The sequence below is a fragment of the Bicyclus anynana genome, chromosome 16 (assembly GCF_947172395.1).
Source record: "Bicyclus anynana chromosome 16, ilBicAnyn1.1, whole genome shotgun sequence".
In the NCBI taxonomy this organism is placed as follows: domain Eukaryota; kingdom Metazoa; phylum Arthropoda; class Insecta; order Lepidoptera; family Nymphalidae; genus Bicyclus; species Bicyclus anynana.
This window is the reverse complement of record NC_069098.1, coordinates 4,835,478-4,852,445: the sequence shown is the minus strand read 5'-3', so window position 1 is coordinate 4,852,445 and position 16,968 is coordinate 4,835,478. Positions and strand designations below refer to the sequence as shown.

Below are 16,968 nucleotides of genomic sequence, written 5' to 3'. Positions count from 1 at the left end.
GTCCCGCTCTGTGTCTATCAACCTGAGGCATAGGTACTCGTATGTCTCATGTGCTTGTAATATTCTTGAAACTTGTAATATGTATTGGAGTTAAACGTCTGCTCCTGCATTCTGTGAAGTTACAGCGCTGTAACATCGTTCGTTTCCATGACAACTTCGTTGTTAGTGACGAAAAAGTACATTTTAATATTGGCCTCGTATAAACATAAAGCTCAAATTCGAATAAGACGTGTTATAGACGAAAAGTACGTTGACGAGTGTAAAATAGAGGAACCGCACCCCATGCCCTGGTCTAAGATCATCGATCTGCTTACCGGATGAAAAGTGATTTTTTATTACATTTAATGTGTAAAAGAACGTATCACAAATGAATTGCGTAAATATAGCAAAAAGTTATGGATAGCAGATCGGTGAAGATCGTTTCTAATTCAGATTCTCCACTACATTTAGATCTGTCTGTTCCGAAACAGTCAATACAGACTCGAAAAAATTGACAACCCTGCATGAGGCCCTGTATGAGGCTGTTAAAATGGGCTGACAATAACGAAGAATATCTACGTTTATTTTCATCGCACGTAAACAAACACGTATATAGAAACTAGGTCCAACAATTACATCATGAAATACATATTAACAACGGATATCCTCTACCTATTCCACGAAAATAACAATGCACTTAAGATAAGTCAAACAAAACCATTAACAGAACCTTGATATTTCGGTAGACCGTGCCGCATTGGAGAAACATTAACAAAAATTGATTACAAAACACGCTTCACCTTGAATTCACAACACAACCATACCCCATGCCACCAAAACTGAACAGCTTAAACTACACGAAATAAATATAATTAATACATTTATTGGTTCACCTTTAAAAATGTGCACACACAATTTATTTTCGTACGGAATGCATGTTTTACAGAACGGCAGTGTCGAATGCATGAAGAATATTTTTAATACTTCAAATGACGTCATCCGTTGATTAGATTAGATAACACAAATTCTGAAGCACTGTCTATCGGCATTCCATATCACTGTAGTTTCTTTTTCTATAAGTGATTATGAGGAAAAAATCTTTGCAATATAACTACTAATTATCCCTATTATACCAATTATTCCTTCAAAGGACAAACTTAGAAGAGGAATAAATCAAAGTAGACTTTGGAAAAGCATTTATCTTACGACAAAAGGAAACTTAAGTACCTACCTACGTACAGGCTTAAACTGATTAAATAGTTGGGGCCAATAGTTCAGTAAATTAAACACCTTTTGTGCCCAAATAAGATTCATGGCAAACAAAAAATCTATTTTATGCTAAAATGCCGTAAAAATCTTTATGTACTTACACTAGCAGAGGCGGATTTATAGTGGTGTAGCCATGAAAAGGTAACAGGCAATCAGACAGCTTGACTGACGGACTGACAGACATACTTATTTCTTTCGCATTTACAATATTAATATAGATATTTGACTATTACTCAGACCAAAAGTATATGATCAACGATCTAATGCGATTATAAAAACTGTCTCTATAGAATCGATGTTAAATAGTTGTAATCGTGTTCGTCGGTTAAAGAGCTCCGTAAAAATACCTTTTTGTGTAATTTAATTGTGTAAAAAACGGGCAAATGCTTCAAGTTTAGTATAAGATATATACCAAATCTAAGCTCTTTTTCCTCACAAAATGACAGAGAATTTTGTTCGTGACTCTGAGTGCGATACAGGTCCTTCTATAATTAATTGGTCTGAGGTGTATATGTAGTCCTCTAAACAGTGAATTTATTTCGAGAGGCACAATTAATTGACCCGCGCCTGCTAACTATCCTCACCTCAACAGTGCCCCTAGAGGCTCGAGCCGCTCTCGTACGTGCGAAATGTTTTAATTGAGTTTTGAAATTAGTCGCTTTGTTCATTCGTTCGTTTGCATTCCGAACAATGGCAACACAGAAAGGGTTTGAAATCCCAACTGTTATGTAAGGTGTGATTGTGAACCCTGCACGCCCGGCGACAATCGACCGAGTTTTTATTAAAGGGCGGAAGAATCAGGCTGCAAATTTGGGCCTAGGTTTTTAGAATTTGTTGTAGTTATTTTTTAATTTCTTATGCTTATTCGTTTCTGACAATATGCTTACTCGTGCCACCGGAAACGCTAACATTTGAACAGCCTTTTAGAGATATACGTTCTTCCTTTCTTTGCTTTATTGCAATTATTTCAATTCCATTCATTATGGTTATGGTAGTGCTATGCTTTATAGTTCTATCTGAAATGTAATTTCTAAAGCTTATTTTTCCAAAATGTTTTCCACAACAGAAACGCAACCAACCCTCACAAACATTCTACTGGAAAATAGTTTTCTAAATATGATTCATCTAATTAATTATATCGGGGCCTCTCTTTTAGGATAATTTCTTGAAGTTAGTTTCTACCTACCTACTATAGCTTGGCAAATTCCTTGAAGACGCTCTCATGATTTGCAGTCGACGGGGATAAGGACTGCGCGGATCTGAAATTGTGCTCGCAGGGCATCGCTACACCCCTCCCGGCCCACGCGGACCATCGGGAGTGTTATGAACGAATTTGCCAAGCTATACTTCATAAAATGACGTGTTTTTGAATTACACCTTAACGTGATATTTTTTCCATGTTTAAGTGTAATCATTCCTATTCCTAGCAAATAAAGCAGCTGTTAATTAACCTAAATATATTAACTTCCGCAGCGTATCTCCCCAAAGACCCGTTCGTCTTTTTACTCAAACAACAGTAATACCTATTTAATCATTATTACTATTACAACAAAGTCCATTAGCTGCGTGGCCTTGACCGGCAGGTTAAAGGTTACCATTTATTTACACAGGCCAAACTTTCGTAGAGTTGAAACCCAATTGAAAATAATGAAAAAGTTTTCCCAAGTCATCCCACTTAAGTGAGGTCGGAGCAATATGTCATCCTGTTCTTTACCTAAGTCTATACTAATCTATACTAATATTATAATCTATACTAATATTATAAAGAGGTAAAGTTTGTAAGTTTGTCACATTTTTTAAATGGGGTAACCTTCGGAACTACTGGTCCGATTTTAAAAATTCTTTCACCAGTAGAATGCTACATTATCGGGGAGTGCTATAGGCTATATAGGATGGAAATGGCTATTTAGGATGGGGTTAGGGTGTAGGTAAGGTAGGGGTAGGGTAGGGTAGGGTAGGGGTAGGGTAGACGTAGGGGTTGGGTAGGGTAGGGGTAGGGTAGGGTAGGGGTAGTAGTAAAGTTGACATCGAAATTTATGCGGACGAAGTCGCGGGCGTCCGCTAGTCATACATAAATTCATCACTAACTCCTTTCACACACATAACTTTTTCACACAGCCAGCCATCGCTTCTTTGGCCTTCCTCTCTTCTTCTTTTATTATTTTTCTCATTCGCAAGTGCCACAAACGCGACTGTTTAAAGTCTGTTTGTATACTTTACTACTACAACCAAATCAAAACAGTCATACTTCACGTCTATGCTTCTGTAAATTACGATGTATGAACTCTATACTCTATAACTAAATCGTCGTCACATGGAATTTGCCATCTTGCACTTTTATACAATGCAACGCGGCTGCTGGCACAACGCGAGTTATTAGTACCTACCTATACTAATATTATAAATGCGAAAACATAAGTCTGTCTGTCTGTTACCTTTTTCTTAACCGCTGAACCGATTAGAGCACCTGCACCTTGGGGCAGAACATAGGCTACTTTTTTCCCTGAATAATCCACGGACTAAAATTTCCGAATTCCGAATTTCCGCCAGTAGGTACATGAAAAAACTGGGTGCATACCGAGCCTCACTTCAATATAGGTAGATATTATATATTATGGGATGGTATAGTTTTTATAGTCTATAGTCTTTATAGCTATACCATGCCTCCTCGTGTCAAGTCAGCGTTGTGCTCTATGACCTTCCATCACAATAGCCTAAATTAGTGTCAGAAGGTCGCTATGGCGATACACATGTGATATAATGGAAATCGAATTATGACTATGCAGACTGTAGACATAATTCGGTATTTATCACAGTAGAAAGAAGAATAAAATAAATACTTTCATGGTAATAAATATTGTACAGAGCAATTGTTGAGTTTACTGCCAGCTTTTCAGCAGATCGAAACTTCCGAACTTCCTTGGTAGCATCACTACAAATAGTCAAACTTGACTTGAAAGAAACAAATAGTGAACCTGCTTTTGAACCGTAAAAAAAAAAAAGTTTCTATGAAAACAGAATTTCGCGTTAATGGAGAAGCGTCCGCTAGTAAACTTTTTATTTTTTTGTTTTATTTGTCTCTAGCTCTTCTCGTACCTACTATAAACTCAATAATTTTTATTTCAAAACAACTACATTTCTAAGAAATGACTCACTTGTAATTTTTTGTTAAATAAAATAAAACAATGGACAATAGCTAGGCACCAAAGTAATTATCTTGGTGAGAAATCAACTAAAATCAGGACACCGTAATTGTTTCTTTTGTTAATGTTATGATACTCGTAATTTAATTTTACATACGGGGTTCAATTCAAAACGCATGTTCGAACTGACTTAAATATTAAATGATTATGAAACACGGCTAAAACTCACGTGATATTACGTCGGAGTATGCCCGACTAGTTTCGAACCCATACGGGGCCCTTAGGCATACTCCGACGTAATATCACGTGAGTATTAGCCGTGTTTCATAATCATTTAATATGAATAACACTCACGATAGTTTAAATTCTAAAATGACTTAAATATCTTACTACTTGACTTAAATATTCAACGTTGTTCCGTTGTTGTTGTTTTTGTTAACATGAATTGTGAATATCAAACTAATATGGGCAACAACAACAAAAAATCAAGTTGCGCATATTAGCTTAAGCAAATAAATTAAAAAAAAAAAACTAAAAAAGAAATAACGATATTTTACGTCCTATGCTACCACATGTTGCGTGTTAAAGAAGCGTATGCCCAGAGAATCCATGGACTTTCCTACTTAATCCTTGTTTCCAGCCGCATTTTTAGTTTATGGTTGTAACACTTTCTAGCTACAACTTCTAGGGTCGATTGCATTTCAATATTATTAACCAATATAATAGTCTAGAAAGTATCGATCTACACCTATTGGTGTGATATCTTTCATTGATGCAACATAATTAACCGACTTCCAAAAAGGAGGAGGTTCTACGTTCGGCTGCATGTATGTTTTTTTTTTAATAGAATTTATGTTTTACTCATCCTCGGCTGTCTATAAGTAATAAAATAAGCTTGGTAAACTACACTAGTTAAACTATTTATAATAAATGAAAAATATCTAACTTTCTAATGCCATACAAAATATTTCTTTCGTATGTTTGAATTGTTTAACATGAGGTGATTAAATTCAATGCTCTCGGTTTCGATTGTATGTTTATAACAGAAATCCGTAATTTATGATAACATCATCAGAATGACTCACTCGGTATAAAAACTCGAAGGAAACAATATTTATTTTTATAATTTATTTGCCATTGACCATCTGCTGGATTACGACATTTTGTTTTTTAAAATTGCATTAAAATATACTAGTAGACGATCCGCGGCTTCACCGCTTTAAAATATGACACTTACGAATAAGGTGGCTATACATTAGTAAAAGAATTATCAAAATAGTTTCGATAGATTCAGAGATTAGCTTGCCCCCTACATGTTCACAAACTTTACCTCTTCATGATATCTATACTAATATTATAAAACTGAATAGTTTGTTAGCTTAACCGCGTTAATCTCAGGAACTACTGGTCCGATTTGAAAAATTATATCAGTGTCAGATAGCCCATTTATCGAGGAAGGCTATATGGCTATAATAATATATTATCCTCGTATTTCTACGGGAACGGGAACCACGCGGGTGAAACCGCGCGACGTCAGCTAGTTACAGATAATCCATTAATTCAAATTAAATTCGTTGGTAATCTCATAACACGAAGGACCAAAAATATATTAGAAAATATTTACCTACTCAAACTTACTACTTGCTCCTCAATAATATGCTCAAATAGACTATTCCTTGAAATTTATTACACATTGCTTCTTTATAGCCCTCACAAAGAAACATAATACTCATAACCTTAAGTAATGTCAATAGGCAGAATTAATGTGTCTTAATTTGTCTTCGTTCCAAGGAACAAATGTATGGGACAAAGCGAGCGTGTTCAATAGACAAGGCGGTGGGGCCGTTGACCTGTGGAGGCAGACACGGCGTCGGCACACCATGGACTAGTATTAAAAAGCCCACCATACATTGGCTTACATTACCCTACGGCCATTTGAAATAACTTCAACTGATACATGGTAAAGCAACGTTGAACATTTTTTTTATATGAAAAATCAGTAAAAAATCGCAGGACTTTGTCAGCTACACAGGTCCGTCTAAACTAATAACTAAAGAAGTAAGTTTTGTTTTTTGTTACCATTTATATCAAAAAGTACTCGACCGATTAAAAAAAACTTAACCATTGGAAAACTACATATTCACCTTCACCGTATTCCCTCTCCCCGTTTAATGTATTCCCACGAGAACAGAATTTACGCGGATTGAAACACCAGCATCTGCTTCTTACTCGTAAGATTAAGTAAGTCGTATTCATCGAAAATTAGCTCTACATTTTAGAGGTTTATTAATACAAGTATTTTTTTAACAATTGCTTATTTTAAATTTAACTTTATCCTGTAACTTTATGACTATGTCTATTCTTTATTTTATTATGATAATCAATCGTTATGATAATCAATGTCTATTCAACTAAGTATACTTGACTTGAAAAATCGTTATGATAATCAATATCTATTCAACTAAGTATACTTGAGTCAGACATGTCTTCTGCACCATGTATGTACTTTTATGCCTGTTACGCTTTCTTTTCTAGTCTATACATATAATGTTTTAATCAATTATATTGATTATTTTTAATATAAATACAGAATATCGATCAAGTATAAAATACGCAGAATTCCGTTAAAACTTCGCAAACGTGAAGTTTTAATGTTTCCTTGACTTTGCCTCCCCCATGCTTTCCCCATACACTAAACGATTATACTTCATAGTATCGCTAACACGAAGCACGAGGGGACTTAATATATGGAACCTTCCTACCGTAAGTACCGTACACTTTACGATTTCGTACGTTAATGTTTACAAAATAAGGTTCAAAATCGTTTGAAAATTTGGCAAACACCCGATCTCCTGTGCATTGCGGTTTGGAAAACGGATATCCTGCTTCTAGCGTGAAAATGTCAAGTCAAGTTAGACGTAGCAGTGATACCTACTCGTGTGTATGATGTAGAAGATTTTCGACGATAACTTTGATGATCACATTAGAATTCCTTGGTCCTTGGGCTCATGACCATAATAATTATTTATTCACAGCCATACAGCGTATGTGATATTCATCGCGAGTTTTTTTTTTTTGACCAGAAAGCCCTTGGCTGCAATCACAACTGATGTTAATTGATGGAAGCGGGTTTACTTGGAAGAGGCATAATTAGTATATTCAACCCGTGCCTCTGACGATTTCTACGCGACATCGGTAGGGCGGTAACTAGCCACGGCCTATGCCTACCATTAGACCAGACCTTAGTCACTTTAGGAAATAACTGACCCGAGCTGAGAACCCAGAACCTCTATGTTGAGATCCAAGGCACTACCGATTGCGCCAAAGAGGTCATCAAAAAATATGCTCATTCCATGAATTATGTTCCCACTCCTTTGCTACATTTCCTATATCCTACATATAGGAACGAAAAGAGAAATACCCAATATAATGAGTCATCGATGCGTTAACCATCGAAGAAATCAAGATTTCCTGTATTCCAAAATAGCTCAAATGAGGCCAGTGGTATTAGCGTACATGCTTCTATTTATAAACGACTTATTTAACACTATGAACTTCATTTTTATGCATTTTGACATGAGAAGTCGGTTGAACATTGAATTTATTTAGTTGTAAGTTGACAACACAAACGAGTTTGTGTGTGTTAACTTAAGAAACGTCATCGCAGCAGAGACGCTTTGTTAAATTGTGCGGCATAGAAACCCGTTTACCAACACACCGTTGCTTATCTACCATTCACACAGATGACAATGTTTTGCTAATGCAGCTTTCACACAGAAGCAGCTGCAGCACACCTTTCAAACGCCTGTCTACGATCAAATCCAAAGCGTCTTCGAAAAATAGAACATCCTTTTCTATACTGAAGATCATTTTTAACATTATCATCAAGTAGCTGATACCCCGCTGATAACCTATGTAGTTCCCGTTCCCGTAAGAATATGAAATTAAAATAAAGCCTAAAGACTATCACAAAATGACGTGGTTTTTTAGAGTTAACCCTTATTAGTGGTAATAAAATTTTCCAAATCGGTTCTGTAGATACAGAAGTTACCCCTTCAACACAACAAACTTTACCTCTTTATAATATTAGTGAAATATAGATTGTTTTGGTTTCATCCGTTTTAAATGGAGAAAATCAGAAATTGTCTCTTGCGTCTAACGTTTTTTATGCAATTCACGTTTAATTGGAAACAGTAACAATATCTCTCAGCTTTTACGTGACTTTCAGTTACGTAAATCACAATAAAAGTTAAGACCGCCGTTACTCCGAGCTGTGGTGCGGAATCGAGTAATGGACCGTGACACGAATTGAGATAAATTATTTTCTTCACTCACGAATATGTATTCATAAACCTGTAATCCAAATCCTTTTGTTTTTCGAATAATTTTCTTTTAATACAAAAGGTATCAAAAATATCATCGTCATCTTCTTAATATATGTATAAGCGGCTAAAGTTTCTGTTTGTCGCCGATAGCTTACTGGTTTCTTGCAAAACTGTTGCCAATGGGGTGAAGTTGTCAACTAAGTCAAAACTAAGCTTGACTGGATTCGCTAGTAAAGTTATAAATCTATACAATATTTTGTACATAATATAATACGTAAATAAATTAATATGCAAAAACAACTTACAAAGTAATTTTAATGTAGGTAGGTACATTTAATTTTACCCTGTTAGTCAAATATGTAGTTAGTTGTTTCTGCAATACAAAAAAATAAAATAACCATTTCAATATCCTAACTAAAGTCATCGAAATGTCTATTAGAGTTTTTAATGCACATACATATTTATTATTTATTTCAATCTGATTCATTATTTTTACATACTCATAAATACACACGTAGACACAAATAGACACCCACAGAAACATGAATGAGTCAAAACTCATACAATACATCGCACAGTCATAATTACAAACGTATGCTTACTAACCATTACGAAAAACAATGTAGCGTCATTACTATAATGTTATGCGCGCGGTACCGTTCCATTCAAAATCGCAGGAAGCAATGCGATTTTAATCACAACTACCCTCATTATATCAGTAGGTGAGAGTGTCCTTAGCACGGTCCTTATTGCCGCGGAGTAGAGTTCATTTTGTGGAGTGTTACTAGGTACTCTCATATAGGGTTGCCATCTCTAAACTTTGGCAACCAGGACAAGAAGCTTAGACTGCGGGTTTTTCGCTATGTGTCTGCGATAACTACTTTCGGATTCGACTACTAAATTGTTCTACTGTTAGCACTTTTAATAAGTACAATATTGTTTTGTCAAATACCCAATTAGCTTCGTAGTACATAATCACACTACGCTACGCTACGCAGCTACGCTTAGGGCTAGATAGTGTCGTGTTGTATTTTCCAATTCCATCCTACTAATATTATAAACGCGTAAGTTTGTATGGATGTTTATTACTATTTAACGCCGCAACTACTGAACCGATTTTGCTGAAATTTGGAATGGAAATAGATTTTACCCTGGATTAATACATAGGCTAGTTTTCATTCCGGAAAATCCGTGGTTCTCGAGGGATTTGTAAAAAACTAAATTTCACACGAAGTCGCGGGCGTCCGCTAGTATTTATACAATGTTTTATTTTTTAAACAAATTCAATGACAACCGCTGCTTGGACGCTCCCCGAACGCCATGTAAACTAGGACAAATCTGGGGAAAGACGCACGGATGGCAACCCTACTCCCGTATAACTGTTCCCGCGGATGCAGAGCCTAGTTATTTACGGTTCGTCACAGTACACCGCGTGCCTGCCGCCAACAGCCTAACCATAACCGTGTCTGCATTTTAACCGCACTCCGATCTCCTGTTTTGTTTGTTTTTGTAATAAACCTAAACCCATTATGCTGGCTGGCGTCGAAAGATAATGTACGTCAGTCATCAACACTACTGTAGGTAGATATGACGTGTATCACATTTTTTTTAAATTCATAATTTCATCAGCTTAAAACGAACTATTTTTATATTCACATCAAGTACTTTATGCATAAATTTAACCCTTCGCTAAAATAGATGCGGATGACAACTTCCTTAGTTTAACAAACAAAGAAACTTCTGCGAAGTATTTTCCTTTTTATATTACTGTAAATTGATTTTATGGCTTACATTGCTTTTCCATATAGTACATCATTATTAGCTATTGAAGTAATCAATGATGTTGTTCAATTCAGTTCAATCAATTCAATCCAGCTTCTAGCAACACCGATCAAACATTTAGTTCACAAACGGAAAAATACGCTATATCTTACAAAACATGCTTGCACGCACGGCAATCTTGAAGCCAAATTAAAATAAGCGAATTCTAAGAATGCAAGCGTTTGGCAACATATTTCACAAAATCCGTGTTCCCACGATAATAAAGATTTCGCGCGTTGAGGCGATTACATGAAGTGAGACGACGCGATCTCCAGCATCCAACCAATGTTGACATCAATCGCCGCTAAATATAGAGTCATTAGCTCACACGAGATCCACTCCACCTTGTCGATTCACTTCATCAAATTGAAATTTAGGAAGGACAACGATTCTCTGTCTACAAAACTTATTCGAATTAGAACGGAACTCTAGAAATTTACAGTTATAGGAAGATATTACAATCATGCTACTTTATGTTCTGCAATTAAAAAGAGTATAAGGTAGCAACAAATTGGTTATTTTATCAAAAACGCAACGAAAGACCATTACTCAAAGCTATCAATTATTGTCAAAGTTTCAACAGAACATCTTTAGTTCAGTAGGCCGTTTGTAATAATTAATTCGCCTTATAGAATAACTCGTATTAAATACTTCATAATTTTAAATAACACTAATAATAATATAATTAATGTAATTGTATCAAATAATGTTATAAAATAAATGAAAGATAATGAAAATAATACAACCCCTATGAATTACCAGTATATGTTGAGATGTCTGTTAAGTAAAGTGGACATTTTAATTTATTAGCAGCAAAGGGTCTTAACAATCTGGCCGAAGCCCGAGGTCGGAACGAATTAGCCGACGAACTAACAGGTACTTCCCATGCTGGTTGCGGTGCGCGGACGTACCCATTAACCCAAATATAGACCGCGCCCGAAGCCTTGCCTGACTACAGCAAACTGTTCCGTCCTTCTCTAACATGCGGCGCACGTGCTATGTACACAAGACGGGATATGAGGTGTGAGGATGGCATTGACCATCACTCTTCAAAAGTTCACATCTAAGAGTAACATCGTGTATTACAAACTAGAGTAAATAGAAAAACGGGAAGCAAATAGAGCCCCGAAAGCATTTCTTTGTGTAAACTACTTTGTGTTGCTCAAAATTGAGAAGAAATATCTGTAACAATTAGAAATCGTCAGTAATCTCAAGACATTCTTAGTGACATAAGAAACAGTACATTTATACGCATTTTAAAATTAACAAGAGTGCAATGAGAAGCGTAAATCATTCTTAAAATCGGCAAAACTATATTCAGTGCTTTAAATAAATATCGCCAAAACATGCAGATCATGGCGACGCATAAACTCAAGTGAGTTTAGAAAGGAACTAAAAACAATTTGATGACAATGACGTAGTGGTTATAAATTTATACTATCGCATCTTATAGCAGAACAGCTTCATGTAGTTTTTTCCATATCCTATCCAAGCTCGCCTCTGCTATCAATCCTATTGACCATAGGTACAATATATTGCCGTTACCTATGACAATGCAATCCATCGTCACTTATCGGACGGATGTATCACTATATTTCCCAACGATTTATTTCGGTAGATGATTTTCACGAATAAACCCGGCGCTTTTATTTTTAAATTCGCGTAGGTACACTCGTTCTCGGTGTGTTGGTATTACTCGTAAAGAGGCCAATGTGATTCTTACAATCGTTTATGGCTACTGCAGCGTAATTAACATCTTTTTAAAATTCAAGTTTTGCTTTAGTTAAGTAAACCTATACAAGGTCTTTTACATAGCCATCGTCTGTTTATATAAAATCATAATTAATAGGTTTAATGATAATTTTCATGTTTACTTAACATAGTTCTCTATCAAATTGGTGTTGAAGATTATCAAGATTCGACTATCCATATAGGAAAAACTCAAGGTCCACAATTGAATTTATTAATTTGAAACTTCTCTTCTTTTTGGTAATGTTTTCTGATGTCAACCAAATCTTTAATGAAAACGGCATTGACTTGTAGACATAAACTGAATTCTTCATTGAGCGAGATCGTCATCCATTCAAATAGAACAGTCGTCATAAATTTATGGTTGCAGCACACATCTCATACCGTACGGGCGAGATAGAAGTCAATGAGAGCGTGGGTGTCGGCACTGAACTCTACTTGGATTGGATTGAGGATGAGTTTCATTAGTTGCTACGTACTATTGAAATACCCGGTTTTAGTAGGCGCTTACAATTTGCATACTTGTTCCTCGAGCTTCGAATTCATTGGCAAGGGTAATACTGTTATGACAAAATGCTAACATAGTAAAAAGTAGAGTCTCATGTAGTTCGAATCGAAAAAGTCTATCGTTATACAAAAATAAAAATACATGGAAGACTGGCAGTTTGGATTTATCCTCTACTTTTGAATTGAAGGACAAGGTGATTATTTTTGCACAGTAACTGTTGCAAAACATTCAGATTTGCGCAATCTCTCACGCAGTTATTAAATATTTTACAAGAATCTTAAGCCAAAAGTTTCAGAATAATCTTAAATAATAAATATTCATGATGATACTGAAGCTTTAGTGAGATTGTGAAATTATGGATTAGAGTTTATTACAATTTTGGTAGATGTTTTGTCTATCCATATTAACATAACATGTAATATTCAAGGTCTTAGATGTATACGTTAGTTCCCATGCCACATCGCTCTCGCTTGTATATTTTCATACTGATTCTCTAGCTAGCGCTCGTGCGTAACGAATCATCTACACTTCTAAGAAAATCGTGCTCTCATTCGAGCGTGAATGTGTGAAAGAGAATATTTCAAGTTAACGGCTATTGATAATGAAAATTTTTTGATTTTCTGCAGTAAAGTTTACGACTTTTATTTCAATAGCGAATGATTTTGTAAGCTACCTGGGTTTCAGAGTGTGGATCTGAGTTTTAGAGATGATCTTCATAAGAGACCCGGGTTTTAAGAAACTCAACAGTTACCCATTAACAGTGTATGACTTTTTTATAAGAACAAGTGTTAAGTTTCTTGCCGGCCCTGCTCTGCAGAACAACGCACGCCTTCCTCATGTTTCAAAAATTCTTGTCAGCTAAGCCTGTTTTGTAGATGTTTAGTTTAGTTAAGATTTGATTTGAAACTGATTTTTGTGTTTAACTAACTTGAATTGGATTTCTTCATTGTTTTATTTTAATAATGACCAGCAATTTGAATGTCTCGATTTTACCACTTCTAAATGAAGTATCATCTACTAAATTACATCTTTTTTGGATGAAATAACTAAAATAATACGTTAAATATGCAGGATTCTCAGTGTACCCAGCAGCAGGTACGTACAAACGCGATCTTTATAAGGAGCAGTGAAGATTCACAGGTCTATTCGGCCCAGTGGCATAATGGCTGATGATAATGACATGACATAAGCGCGGTGACGTCAGCGGGCGTCGGCTCCGCAATGTGGCGAAGGCCGGCGTTGTTAGCGTCTGACCGGTTTCACAGCGAGACACATGCATTACGCTACACTCGATGTATCGTTTGTCTGAGTTGAACAGTCAGAGAAATATTGCGACAATGTCTAAAATAGCGGACGCTGTATCGTACGCGTGAAATTTTGATTTTCACAAATCCCACTGGATCCTAAGACATGTCCTGGATAACAAGTAGCTTATATGTGTGATGTGTCAGCAAGCCAGTGAAAGTCCACTTTAAATCAGTTCAGCCGTTCCAAAGATTAGTCCGGACCAACAGGCAGACAAAAAAAAATCTTAATTTTGTTTTAGTATCATGTAAATAAGTAGGTAACTATAAGCACATGTTACTTTAAAATCACAGACAGACACTTGAATTTTATTTGTATTGAGTATTGATATGTTTGTATTGAATATTATAACTTGACAAAAACACTGCTGTAGTATATTTATACGATCAATTTATGCATGTGTATTTGATGTATGCTTCTTAGTGAGATACAGCAGCAGCGTTACCAGAAAGCATCGACCTCGGAAAGTGTTAAGTGCTAAACTCCGATATTAGATTAGCTCTTGGTATCTGAGTATACCGTACAAACTCCAAAGATGCATTGTTATTGCAGAACAAGCCCTGCCAAAAATATGATATTTTCCTCATCGACAAAAAAAATAAAAAATGGGATTCCTGGTGGAGTTGAGTCCGAGGGTTAGATTTAGAAGAATTTAGATATAGAAAAAGGGAGATGTGGAACGATCTCTTCTGTGAATCTGTAAATACCACTACGTAATGTAAAATAGAACAAGACAACTTATTAAATGAAGACAGTACACTTATAAGCATACCAAGACACATAGCAGCAAGACTTTCACACTATCTCACAGGAAATGACTCCCATTAGCATCAACACGGATATTGTACCGTAACGCTGCGGACATTCGTTGATGTTCGACACAACTGTAGGAAACTGAACCTACTCGTACATTTTCTACAAACATCAATAGCACATATATCGCAAAGAATTCCATCTTGTTTATCAAGTTCCAATAAAATTACAGTAAGCGTAAGTGATTGACGATGAAGACTTTTAAGGCAGTTGGCGGAAACTAGAAGTCGAAAGCACTGGTCCATTACATAACGTCCATATCAATCTGGCAAATAGATGCCGAGAGAAATTTTCAATCTTTCAAGGAGGAAGTCGCAATTGCAGAGCGAGTTTTATCGAATTCAGCCGGCCTATTCACTAACTTTGGCGTTTATTAGCCACATATAATTAACGTCAAATTTAAAATCACAATGCCAACTAGGTTATATCCACTGCCTACTTTATGATATCCACAAAGAGTTGTCAGTAGTCATAACCATTTTTTACCTATAATTTTATATCGATACTGTATATTATGTAAACTGAAAGGTCTTGGAACGCTATACACTTAGCAATTATTGCATTGTGCTTTGTAGATTATGGCTACAATTTTGATCAGTTAGCATTATACAATTAGTGAATACGAAATCACGTAACTTAAGTGTTACTAACAATAGCTATTTGTAAAATGTATATCCACTAAAGTTACTAAAAGTTAGTGAAAAGGCCCGCAGGTTCAGTTCGAGACGCGAGTGCAGTGGCCACGCCCTGGGCCCGCTCTCGGCGTCCGTGTACTCATTAACGATGACGTTATCCGCCTGTTTTGGGTCAATATAGCTCACGTTCATAAAAAAAATACAAACAGAAACAGTTATATTTGTGCACTTAGGTAAAATTTTACTTCTTAAATATAGAAATCACATTATAAAGGCTTATATTTTTACACGCTTTAAATTACCTTCACTTGTTGTAGCTTCACTATGACTAAATATGTGGGTACGAAAAACTTGGAATCTTGGAACTTGCAATCGGTCTTCGATTAGGATGAAATTTTGCACACGCTCTCTGAGTTCTGATAACAATACATGACTAGCTAAGAAATGTCATTACAAATCCAATACGGCGGACGGGCTGTTTGAAAGCCACCTCTATGATATGGATATCAAATGAAAGGGCTTGCTGTCAGGAATTATACGAAAAAAATATTCACGTGACTCAAATTCAATATTTGTAATTTTTAGTGCGTGCTAAAAGCGTGTTTTTTTAATTTTTTAAACTATTTAAACTTACTCCTAAATGATCTGATAGATCTGGAGTTTTAACCCAAGGAGACTTTTAAACCTGTTATGCTTTTTGATTAACAAATCTTCGACTCTAGCACGCCAGCCTTCATTAGCGTAGCGTAGTAGGAGCTACAATCCCTCTCTTTTATGATAGAAGGTTTGTGCTTTGCAGCAGTGGATCCCTAAAAATAAGGTGTTGATGATAAAGAATAAACCTGCAGTTTAGGTCGATGCAATCGATTCAGAGTTTGGCTCTGTATGCTTTGATATTTATAATAACAAAAGAGAAATAAATGGTAAAATTATGATAATTAAACATGATTAAGTAATTAAAAACATAAATAATAATTTAATAACTTTAACAGGCTAGGCACACAGCAGGATAAAAATGACTCATTTAGATCTAAACTTGAAACAAACCGCAACTATCTAATCTACTACAAACAACTAACCAAGTACACGTAACTAGATAATCTCCAACCGCTCCCTCTTTTTGTTGCGTCGAAAAGGGATTACAGTATCAGACGTCACTTTATTTTTTGTCACAGCCAGACGTATTATAAAACTTGTAAGGATTCTTATCGAGTAAGAAGCCTTTAAAAATGGTGGCGTTGAAAAAGCCCGAGTGCCTAAAACATGGCGGATGACGCACAAAACAAAACAAAACAGTGGCCACTCTGTTGGAAACGTTCGTGTTGATAGAGGGTTATGAATTATTAACGGCGGCTCGACTACGGTGAAACTCTGCAAAATTACATTCCAGCAGACGTTTCCATAAATCTTTTAGTTTAAAA

At 35.8% G+C, this 16,968-nt stretch overlaps 1 protein-coding gene across 2 annotated transcripts in view; it reads right to left on the bottom strand.

The window, feature by feature from the left end:
• The window catches only part of LOC112046693 (spectrin beta chain), an 83,677-nt gene that overhangs the window by 49,013 nt on the left and 17,696 nt on the right, over positions 1-16,968 (bottom strand). The gene's annotated exons all lie outside the window — the stretch shown is intronic.